The sequence below is a fragment of the Portunus trituberculatus genome, chromosome 9 (genome assembly GCF_017591435.1).
Source record: "Portunus trituberculatus isolate SZX2019 chromosome 9, ASM1759143v1, whole genome shotgun sequence".
Classification (NCBI taxonomy): Eukaryota; Metazoa; Arthropoda; class Malacostraca; order Decapoda; family Portunidae; genus Portunus; species Portunus trituberculatus.
The window spans coordinates 4,070,001-4,080,000 of record NC_059263.1 but is presented as its reverse complement, the minus strand read 5'-3'; the positions used below and the strand labels follow the sequence as shown (position 1 = coordinate 4,080,000).

The window sequence follows — 10,000 nt, the reverse complement described above, 5'->3', positions numbered from 1 at the left end:
AGAGAGAGAGAGAGAGAGAGAGAGAGAGAGAGAGAGAGAGAGAGAGAGAGAGAGAGAGAGAGAGAGAGAGAGAGAGAGAGAGAGAGAGAGAGAGAGAGGACGAAAAAAATTATTAAAAAGACAAAACAAGAAAAATAATAACAAGGGCAATACAGTGCTTCCCTTACCTAACCTAACCTTTCCTTAGCTAACCTCAAATTACCTTACCATACCTAACCTTACCTGACCTGACCTGACCTACCTTACTTGACCGTACCTTACCTCACGTTACCTAACTTAACCTAACCTAAATTTAACTTACCAAACCTTTCCTTATGCTACACCGTTACAGCAGAACACAGCACACACAGAACATGCATGACACAACACGGTCACTTCATTAACCTGCCGGCCACCTGTGTTTGAAGGTTTAATTAAGCGTCAAATAAAACTCTGAGACTCAACATTTCACGTCGTTCTGGGCTAAAAAAAATCAAGGTGTTTCTATCGCAGCGTTGATTACTCCCACACATGCCCAGCTCACCTGCTCCACACACCTGCCTCGCACACCTCTCCCATACCTGCTCCATTTCAGCGCGAGGTGTGACGTGGGAAAGCCTGGCTGCTTCCTGGGTATCGAGTGTTTGAGGTGAAATTCGCAGGTGAAACAGGTGATCAAGTGCTAATTAATGACAGGTGACAGGTGGTGAGAGGGTGGAGAGTCACAGGTGGAGGGAGGGAAGGTAAGGAAGGGTTATAGGATTAATATGGAACGCTTCTCTCTCACTGCGACTGTTTTCAAAGGCCACAGAGATTATTCGCCATGTTCTAAGGAGTGTTTCACGTTTACACGGTAGAAATGTTGTCAACACCTTCAGTAACAAGACGCATTTTCATACTCATTCTGTTTACTATTTGGTGATTTTACTCGGCTTCAGAAACTTATGTTGGTATTAAAATAGTGAAATCGTTGGACCATGAATCTTTTGACCTCCATAGATCCTTCTTAATGTAAATAAAATCGTCTAATCATACCCAAAACTCGGAAAAAAAACTGCGTCTCAGTACTGAAGGGGTTAATCTGACACTAAAAACTTAAAAAAAAAACCCTTAAAAATACGTCACATTCGAACTAAAGTCTTTTGAAATGTAATGCAGGTGCGGCGGAGTGTTGCAGTAGCCCTTGATATCGTGAACTTAAAAAAAACTGCATTATCGTACTTTGGCACCATCCAGTCAACACCGCGTTCGAATCCATGCATGGGATACACTTTATATGAATGCTTATCACTCTTCATAACGTACATAAACAGTATTTACTATGTTGACACGAGTCGCTAAACTTGCCTACTGTCTTAGGTATTCGCTATTGCTGTCTCTTCGTAGTATTAAGAGCAGTAGACCTTTCTAAAGCTTAACACATCAACGGCTCGGGACGCGGCGCTAACGTGGAGGCTGCCAGGGCACGATGATGCAGCCTCCAGTTCCTGCGACGTACCACATTTCTATTCCGCACCTCCACTAGTCTCAAAAAGGCTCCAGTTGAAGTGATACGGGTTCTGAGGGCGACGGAGGGGCGAAGGGGACGAAGGAGACGAAGAGGACGAAGGAGTGATGTGGACGTTGGAAGGGACAGGGGCGAACCAGTTAACCTCTTCAGTAATAAGACGTAATTTTACCACCAGTTTTGGATATGATTAGACGATTTTATTTACATTAGGAGGAGTCTATGGGGGTCAGAAGATTAATACACGGAGTCTTCACTATTTTAATCTCCACACAAGTTTCTGAGGCTGTGGAAAATCACCAGTTAAGAACACGTCATGGTACTGAAGGGGTTAACTTGTGGCTAAAGGCAAGTTATAGAAGTACATCATTATATACCAGAAGTTATGTACATTTGATAATTGTCTTATTGTATATCTGTATGTTGTAATTTAATGTTCCAAATGTTTCAAAATGTTGTGAAAATATGAGTGAAGCGGCTAACCACTCTAATACTAGGACACATTTTTACCTTGAGATTCGTGTACCATTAGACCATTTTCTTTCTAGGTAGGGTCTATGAAGGTCAGAAGATTAATGGCCACAGTCTTCACTATTTCAACCCCACACGAGTTTCTGAAGCTGTATAAAATCACCAAACAGTAAGCAGAATGAATATGGAAACGCGTCATGGTACTGAAGGGTACATGTGGTGAAAATAAGAGAAAGATTAGGAAGTCTGGTTCATTTAGTACTGGCGGGGGGGGGAAGCAATGAACGTGTGACTGTAGGTGAAAATAAAGGACTAGGAAGATTTTAATTTAATACGAAGCTAGCGGTGGGGGGAGCAGGTAACATGTGGCTGTAGGTGAAAGTACTTGTAGATATAGGAGACTAGTTAATTGTGTATAAAATAAAGATAGTATGAATGAATATGAAAACGTGTCCTGGTACTTGAAAGGGTTAGCATAGAACTGGTCCATAGAATTGGTCCAATCTCACCAAACCTGTACCAACATGATCTAAACACGTGTCTGTCCTCCAGGTAAACTCTTCATACCTCGTTTCACCTGAGATTACTGTTTTGTTATTTGTTTAAGCTGATTTACTTATGAATGGGAATAAATAAATAAAATGTTGAATGTTCTGTTTGGTGTGTGGAGTTGAAATGATGGAGAGTCTTGCTTTCTCCTACATCCATTTTCTTTTTCCTTTTTTTTATTTGTTTTGTTTTGTGATAAGGGCCGCTTTGTTTTTATCCTGCTCTGTCTTTCGTTTGTTATCTTTCTTGTTTCATTTTATGCTGAATCCATTTTTTCCATTCTCTTGCCTTTCTTGTGTAATATTTCATTTATTTGTTGCATCATTTATTTTTACAAGTTCTTTTTTCCTTTTTTCTAATATTTAAAAAACAAACTTTTTTTTCTTATTTTTTTCCATAATCTCTTATTTCATGATAAAACACGACTTTGTATTTTTTTCTGCTTTCCATTTATTATTTTTCCACGTTTCTTCTTTATTTTTTTTCCCTTGATACAAACACACAAACTCGATTTTAAAAGTTGACTGGGTTTCCTTGCCTTGCCTTGCCTTGCCTTGCCTTGCCTTGCCTTGCCTACCTTCCTCTCCCCGCATTGCACCAAGGAAAAGAAGACGAATAAAATTAACAACAACAACAAGAAGAAAGTAAAAAAAAAAAAAAACTTAATCTTATATTTTGTTAAGTAGTTTTTAAGGTTAATTTTTTAAGGTCTGTGTGATTTAGACGCACGGAAACCATTTTTTCATTTGGTGTAATTGAGTTTGTGTTTTTCGTAAATGGTGCCTTTTTGTGAAATTCTTGTTAAGGTTTACGCTGCGGGGAATTAGGGTACGAGAGAGACTGAGAGAGAGACTGAGAGAGAGACTGAGAGAGAGACTGAGAGAGAGACTGAGAGAGAGACTGAGAGAGAGACTGAGAGAGAGAGACTGAGAGAGAGAGAGAGAGAGAGAGAGAGAGAGAGAGAGAGAGACTGAGAGAGAGACTGAGAGAGACTGAGAGAGACAGAGAGAGACAGAGAGAGAGAGAGAGAGAGAGAGAGAGAATTAACACCAAGACACACATAATTGCTACTCCCAATTTTTTTCCTTCCCAACAGACAGACAGACAGACAGACAGACAAGAGCGAAGAAGCTGTTACGTCACCACACTGGGCGGAGGCGGGGATATCTCTCTCTCTCTCTCTCTCTCTCTCTCTCTCTCTCTCTCTCTCTCTCTCTCTCTCTCTCCGTCAGGTAAGTCCCGCCCTTTGATGGGGACACACTAATTAAACTTCATAATTAGAACCGTAGCTGCGTCTGAGTGTCTGAAGATTTGTGTTGATATTCCCTTCCTCCTTCTCCTCCTCCTCCTCCTCCTCAGCCTCCTGTACTGTCCTGTCTCTTCTCTGTAGCTAGTTAGAAGTAGTTACCAAACAGCCACGAAAGGATCAAGAGGTGTATTGCTGTTTGGCTTTCCTTTGTATTCCTCCTCCTCCTCCTCCTCCTCTTGATGTACTGCTAGAGGAGGAAGAAGAGGAGGAGGATGGAAGATGATAGAGAATAATTGATAACCATAGTGATGTGTTTGTTTACTCTCAGTGCTGTTGTTTGGACCCTGACAGTACAAGTATGTAGATCACTTCACTCACTCACTTCAGTAAAGTTTCACTCATTTCAGTAAAGCTTCAGTCGCCTCTAGAAGCTTCAGTCATTTCAGTAAGGCTTCAGTCACATCTACAAGCTTCCAGTCACGTCAGGAAGGCTTCACTCACTTCAGTAAAGCTTCAGTCACCTCTACAAGCTTCCAGTCACGTCAGGAAGGCTTCACTCACTTCAGTAAAGCTTCAGTCACCTCTACAAGCTTCCAGTCACGTCAGTAAGGCCTCAGTCACTTCAGTAAGCTTGTCACCATAACATACAAGCTACGAAGGAACAGACTCCCTTCAACCGCTACCTGCCCCATTTAGTGAAGCGAAGGCCAGTATTCAGGAACGGTTTGCTCTCAACACGCCCGTCCATCCAAGGCCACAGGGATGATTAGCTCAGTTAATAGTGTAAGAATCTTGTCACTCTGCCTCTAGAACCGTAAAAACACCTTAAAAACTCGTGTAACATTCAGAAACGCTTTGCTGTCTCACCGCGAGTGTCATTCATAGCCACAGGGATGCTTAGCGGAATTTTTCAAGAGCGCCTCGCCAGTTAAGAGTAGAAATATTGTCACGTTGCCTCAAAAACTCAAAATAACTCGTAATATTCAGAAACGCTTTGCTCTCAACACGACCCTCCATCCAAGGCCACAGAGATGATTAGCTCAGTTTTCAAGACCGTTTCGCCAGTTAATAGTGTAGAAATCTTATCAAATTTGCCTCTAGAACCGTCAAAACACCTTGAAAAACTTGAGTCAATTTAGAGAAACCCCTTTAAGTAGAAGAGATGAGGCACAGAGGTGTTTGAGAATACCAGTTAGACGCGGAACCTGTCAGAGCTGCATTGACTAGTGAAGGCGGCGGTGAAGGGCGAGCGGCTGAGGTGTGTAGACAGAGACACTTCGCGGTCGATGAAAGGGGGTGATATGAAGTGACTAAATGAGATTACGCCGCTTCAAAGGACGGAGGAGGAAGGGAATAGAAACTGAAACGAGTACTAGACGAGTGAATTAGCTACCGTCGAGGGAGGATTAAGTCTGCTATTGGTGGGATGCCAAAATGGAGAGGAAGGGATGGACTCACACGCCCCTGGAATACTCAAGTGAGGGAATTAAGGGGAAAAGGATGCAAGTGTGGGTGTCTGGGAGTGTGGGCGAGGGGAAAGCAGTAAGGGGTGTTTTTTTTTATGTAAGAAAAGGACAGGCCAAAAGCAACAAATATAAAAAAAAAAAGGCCCCACTTAGTCGCCAGTCCCCTTAGAGACCCGATAAAATTAGCCAAAGGACAGGGACAATGTGTGTGTGTGTGTGTGTGTGCGTGCGTGCGTGCGTGCGTGGCGATCCTTAAGAGGTTTTTCTAAGGGGGTTCTTTCTTCAAATGATTCACTCAAAGTTTAGCAAATTTTCGAAGTTCGCCCTGAGTACGATGGTAAGGCGTGTGTGTCGTGGCAGGTTGGACTCACTCTCTCTCTCTCTCTCTCTCTCTCTCTCTCTCTCTCTCTCTCTCTCTCTCTCTCTCGTGTATTTTCAGTCCATTTTCTTTTCTTTTTATTGTTTTCATGTCCCCATTCAGTATTTTTCTATTTCACACTTTCCCATACTTCTTTTTTCTTGTCTATTTGCTTCGTTTTGACACTCTCCCTCTCCCTCTCCCTACACCACCACAACACCAGAGACATGCACAACACCACACACTACCGTAGCAACACATTACCACTTCACCACACCACCCACACCACCACACACCACCACAGCGTCCCAGCAACCCCTCCATAAAACCGTACCTTTCAAAAAATCCTCGCCCGTTCCGACATGCAAACTCAAAACCGCCCACAAATTTCCTGGAGGGCTTAAATATTTTCCCGGGAACACCTGAGTAATTTTCCCCGAGAACCCATTAAGGTATTCTCTCCCTAATTACCTGCTGATTAGTCTCTTAGAATGCATTACCTTACCTTACTCTTGGCTGGTGTTGGGTTGCTTCTGTGTGTGTGTGTGTGTGTCTGTGTCTGTGTGTCTGTGTCTGTGTCTCTCTCTCTGTCTCTCTCTCTGTCTCTCTCTCTCTCTGTCTCTCTCTCTCTCTCTCTCTCTCTCTCTCTCTCTCTCTCTCTCTCTCTCTCTCTCTCTCTCTCTCTCTCTCTCTCTCTCTCTCTCTCTCTCTCTCTCTCTCTCTCTCTCTCTCTCTCTCTCTCTCTCTCTCTCTCTCTCTCTCTCTCTCTCTCTCTCTCTCTCTCTCAGACCCCTGCACTAACTCGGTTCCGAACACACACACACACACACACACACACACACATCCTGTTGTCTTAATGCACTGATATATGCTTCGTGAGAGAGAGAGAGAGAGAGAGAGAGAGAGAGGGGGGGGTGAGAGGACAATTGCAAATAAACCAATTGGGAAGTTCTTATTTGTTTCGACCGCGAGGAAAATAAATGGAAAACAGAAGTGGATGAAACAATACAAGAAAGAACAACAAATGAAAAAAAAAAATGTTCTGTGTTCCTCTTTCAGTGCAGTGCGAGAACAGTTAACCCCTTCAGTACCGGGACGCATTTTTACCTTGAATTTTGTGTACCATTAGACCATTTTATTGACATTAGCAAGGGTCTATGGAGGTGAGAAGGTTAATGGCCACAGTCTTCACTATTTCAATCCCCTCATAAGTTTCTGAAGCTGTGTTGAATCATGAAATAGTAAGCAGAATGAATATGAAACGCGTCACGGTACTGAAGGGGTTAGACGTGAACTACCGGTGAAAAAAAGGACGTGAACTGCAAATAGAATAACATTTTGAGAGGAAGAAAGAGTTTTGCCTCGCCATTACCTGTGTTAAGGGGAAAGGAAATCGAATTTGAGCGAGAGAGAGAGAGAGAGAAAACAAATCGTTCCTTTTCTCTCAAGTAAATGGTAGTGTTGCTTATTCTGTCTCTCTCTCTCTCTCTCTCTCTCTCTCTCTCTCTCTCTCTCTCTCTCTCTCTTTTGTTTGCATGTAGTGCAGTGTATCCTTTCTCCTTTCTTCATCTATCTCTCTTTCATGTAGTCTATTCATCTCACTTACCTGTTACCTCCTTCCCCCTCTTCATCTCTTTCCCTCTCTCTCTCTCTCTCTGTGCAGAGTAATATATCTCTTTTTCTTACTTGTCTCTCCTCTCTTCATCTCTCTTTATATTTAGTTGACCCATCTCACCTGTTGTATCCTTCCCCCCTCTTCATCTCTGTGTCTCTGTGCATTGTAGTTTATCCTTCCTCTCTCCATCTCCCTCTGTCTGTGTTTCCTCCTCTGAACATCCTTCCCATTACCTCCACACGCCTCAGTCTACCCTCAGTCTCCCTTCAGTCAGTCAGCAGAACAGGAGGCACTGCAAACCCTCATCACCTCGCTAGTTAGGAACACTCAGCCTTTAACCTTTCATCAAGAGGCGAGGCAAGCCAGCACGCCCTCTCAATTTTCACCCTCGTCACTTAACATCCTACTGAAGGCAAGACGGGATGCACTATAGGCTGGGAGGGACGGGGAAAGAGGCATACAAGGAGGGATTGTCTAAAGCGGAAGCTGCAGGTTAGGTATGCTTCCAATGGCGGTTTCATAAAAGGCAATTTCCTGGTGCTGCAATCTCGTTCCTGCCCCAGCCGTCCTCCTCCTCTTCCTCCTCCTCTTCTTCCTCCTCTTCCCGTCAGCATTCCTTGATCTATTGCACCGGTGGAAGGTCAGAGGAGGAGGAGAAAGGGTCTGCTATAGATTTTTACACTTCTCTGGGCTCTCTCACGCCAGCTAATACTCCCTTGCAAGCTGCCCGACGGAGGGTTTCCAGAAGGTATACGCTGCAATAGGTGGGTTAGTTGGACAGACTGGAAATGAGAGAGAGAGAGAGAGAGAGACTAGGTGGACATATTGGGAATAGAGAGGAAGGCTGAAAATGATGAGGAATGTTTAGATTAGGTAGGTTAAAAGGGGTGGGCTTGGCGGACAGGTTAGAAATTGGAGAGATAAAAGGCAAGACATGATAAGAAACTGCCTGACGGAGATCTTGGGTGAAGAAAGATCGTGTGGGTGTGTTGAGTGGGTTAGGCGAGGTGAGGTGAGGTTAGATTAGGTTAAGTAAGCAGATCAGAGAGAAAGAGACAGACAGACACTGATAAACAAAAACAACCTTTATTTAATTAGATCAAGTCAGGTCAGGTCAGGTTAGGTTAGGTTAGATTAGATGAACAGAGCAGAGACAGACAGACAAATTAGATGAACAGAGCAGAGACAGACAGACAGACAGACACAGACAAAGAAACTGAGAAGACAGAGGCACACATTACAGCTCCCTTTGATTACTGACACACACTCATCGGAAAACTGGCCTCAAACTCATTGCCAAAGTTTCCACGAGTTTAAACCCACTTGGAGATTGTGACTAGCCCTGACACTCACTCACACCCACAACACAACACTGTCTTCCTCCCCTTGCCTCCTCCATCGCCTCCTACCTCCTCCTCATTCCTCCCTCCCTTCCTCCATCGCCTTCTACCTTCCTTCCTCCCTTCTCCCTTCTCCCCTCTTTCCTTTCCTCCATTGCCTGTTACCTCTCCTCCTCATTCCTCTCTCCCTTCCTCCATCGTCTTCTACCTTCCTTCTTCCCTTCTCCCTTCTCCCTCCTTCCTCTTTACTTTCCTCCATTGCTTCCTACCTCTCCTCATTTCTCCCTCCTTTCCTCCATTGCCTCATACATCCTCTTCCTTCCTCCCTCCCTCCCTTCCTCCATCGCCTTCTTCCTTCCTTCTTCCCTTCCCCTTTTCTGCTCCCTCCTTCCTCCTTCCTCCGTCTCTTCCTCCATTGCCTCCTAATTTTCCTCCTCCTTCCTTCCTCCCTTCCTCCATCCTCTGCCTTCCTTCCTCCCCTCTCCCTCCCTTGCTTCCTCCTCCTTCCTCCCTCTTCCCTCCTCCCTTCTTCCCTCCCTTCTTCCTCCCTCCCTCCTCCTTCATCACTCTTGCCTCCCTCAATGGCTCCCTTCCTACCTTCATTCCTGCCTCGCTTCCTTCCCTGTCTTAACCTGCCCCCTCCCCCCTCCCTCCACCAACCCCCACCCCCCAACCACACGCAAAATACAGGCCCACACTCCATCAAATAAGACAGCAATGGAATGTGTTCGCTTAATTCACCCCATAAAGATGTCCCTGAGTGTGTGTGTGTGTGTGTGTGTGTGTGTGTGTTTACCTGGTTCGTTCTCTTTCCCCTTTCCTTTTCTGTTTCACCCCCCAAACACACAAAAAATGCACAGACTGTCTTGCATTTCTGACTTGAATACACACACACACACACACACACACACACACACACGTTCAGAGAGAGAGAGAGAGAGAGAGAGAGAGAGAGGCTTGGGGAGCGAGAAGTCAATACCGAATAAGAGAATTATAGAAATGGAAATTCAGGAGGAGGAGGAGGAGGAGGAGGAGGATACCTGTCAGCAGGCTTCACGCAATTCTACTAATCATTGGTTCATCAAGGAGGAAGTGTTTACCTGCCGATCTTAATTTGATCACCGTGATGTAGCTTTCAACAGGTGTGGGAGAGAGAAAGGGAGAGGGAGTGGGAGAGAGGAGGAGAGGAGAGGAGAGAGAGGAGAGAGAGGAGAGGAGAGAAGAGAGGTGAGAAGTGAGTGAATATATGAAGTGAAAATAGATTAAGAAAGAATGAAAATGGAAATAGAGAAGGAGGAGGAGGAAGGAGGAAGGAGGAGGAGGAAGAGGAGATATTCAGACAAATGCAATGTTTCCACTCGTCTCCCTTTATTCTTCTCCATTCATCTTCCTTCTCTCTTTCCTTCTTCACACTCATATTCATCTTTATTCTCCTCCTCCTCCTCCTCCTCCTCCTTCTTTTTATT

The 10,000-nt window shown here is 44.5% G+C and overlaps 1 long non-coding RNA gene across 1 annotated transcript in view; it reads left to right on the top strand.

Moving 5' to 3' along the window:
• Positions 1–4,439, top strand: part of LOC123501263 — a 72,953-nt gene extending 68,514 nt beyond the window's left edge. Inside the window, exon 3 of the long non-coding RNA XR_006673598.1 lies at positions 4,163–4,439. This is a non-coding gene — a long non-coding RNA (uncharacterized LOC123501263). The remainder of the gene's footprint in view (positions 1–4,162) is intronic.
• Positions 4,440–10,000: the final 5,561 nt, after the last annotated feature.